The sequence below is a fragment of the Halyomorpha halys genome, unplaced genomic scaffold (assembly GCF_000696795.3).
Source record: "Halyomorpha halys isolate HHAL.00 unplaced genomic scaffold, Hhal_1.1 Scaffold1048.1, whole genome shotgun sequence".
Classification (NCBI taxonomy): Eukaryota; Metazoa; Arthropoda; class Insecta; order Hemiptera; family Pentatomidae; genus Halyomorpha; species Halyomorpha halys.
This window is the reverse complement of record NW_027109781.1, coordinates 37,868-39,712: the sequence shown is the minus strand read 5'-3', so window position 1 is coordinate 39,712 and position 1,845 is coordinate 37,868.

Below are 1,845 nucleotides of genomic sequence, written 5' to 3'. Positions count from 1 at the left end.
AGGATGGTTAAGGAGTTTGGAATAAAAAGACGCATATCTGGTTTAGGTCAAATCTGCAACGAATGGGATGTTAAGGTCTTTATGAATGAGTTTATTTGTAACGTAATAAGGAGGATCAAAAAATTAAATTGAAAATATCAGCTCATATAATTGAAAAGAGTTTGCTGAATAAGAATCCAATAATATAATTTTTAATAGATTTTTATCTATTTATATACCTAAAAAAAAAGATAGCACAGCGATTTTGTATATTTAAACTTTGATAAGAATATCAATATGTGCCCAAATTTTCCTTCAAGTGGCCTTTCAAGCTTAATTAAAACCTGTACACCCCTCTCCAAAAATAACTCCTTTAACTGTATTTTTAACTAGTTACTATTTGTAATTTATTTTTAATATTCCTGTTTGAATGTATTGCCTCTAGATTTAATGTGATTAAGTTAAGTTCAAATAAACTTGTTTTCATTTTGACCATTTTTAATATTCCTTAACTATTTTATTTATTTATTTTTTTTTTTTTTTTTTTAGCATTTCTATTGAAATCATATTTACCACTCCGCTAACAAGTGCGTATTTCGGGAAAGAGCATCAAAGGTTTTTTATGTGCTGCAAGCATCTTTTTTTGTTTTGAACAGTCATTCTGGATCCCTCCAGAATGACTGTTCACTTTCCAATCTTAGATTATATTTTTTTAATATTGATTGAACTCCATATGGAGTAGGAATAAATTAAGATGGATCTTAGTACCGCTTTATATAGTATCAATTTATTTCTATTGGATAATTTTGATTTTTTATTAGTATGGATACATTTTACATAAAATTTGTCTTGCTTATACCAATTTCGAATTATTCTATAAATAATACTTTGCATTATAAAGTGATTTATATTTATAAATATTTTACTGTTCTAGCAAAAGGGACAGCAGTATTATTTAAATCTATGGTCGATGATGGTGGCTTCTGTTTTATTAATATTGAAAAGTAAACTCCACATTTGTAGTTTACATTTTTTTTTTAAAGGCATATTCTAGCTTATTAACATTTATGTCACTACGGTATGAAGAGGTATAAACCCCCCAGGGGTTTACACCTTTTAAATTTTGGGTAATCATAAATGAAGAGATTGAACAATATGGGACTAAACAATTATTCACTAAGTCCAGAAAGAATAACATCGTTTATTAACAAAGTCCAGAATGAAGCGTATCAATTAATTAAAAGTTGCAAGCTCACCTCGGACCGAAGCTATTTATGGTAAAAATTTTAAAATAAATAATTTTTTTTTTTAAAAAAAGCACATAAAGAATGTTATTATTACTATTATGTCATGTTTTTCTTATTATCTTTCCTTTTCTTTTTTTTAGTTGTATTTTATTTATTAACATCGTTCATTGCTTGCTTTGTATTATATTCTTTCTATTGTATTTATTTTTATATTGCATTTTATATAATATCGCAACAACGTTGTAATAATATACTAATACTGTATGGACATAATATGCTTTTTCATGGAATCTACACAAACTATTTAAAATATACATCTCTTGTGCAGGGTTTACTACGGAAGAGAAAATATAAAACAAAAAATATAAATATATACATAATGAGGTGTAGATAGTTGACCGTAGATTACTGATTGGAGAAGATGATCGGGGGATGTGGTCAGCAAAGAAACAACATAAACAAAAAAATATTTATTTATACCGACGTTTCGACCTGATTTTCAGTTCTTCATCAGGGCTATAAAAACAAAAAGACAACCATCGTTTAGAGAGAAAAAAAGGTGATTAATAACTATGAACAAAGACAGTAGTAGATTGATTAATTATTATTTATATTTATA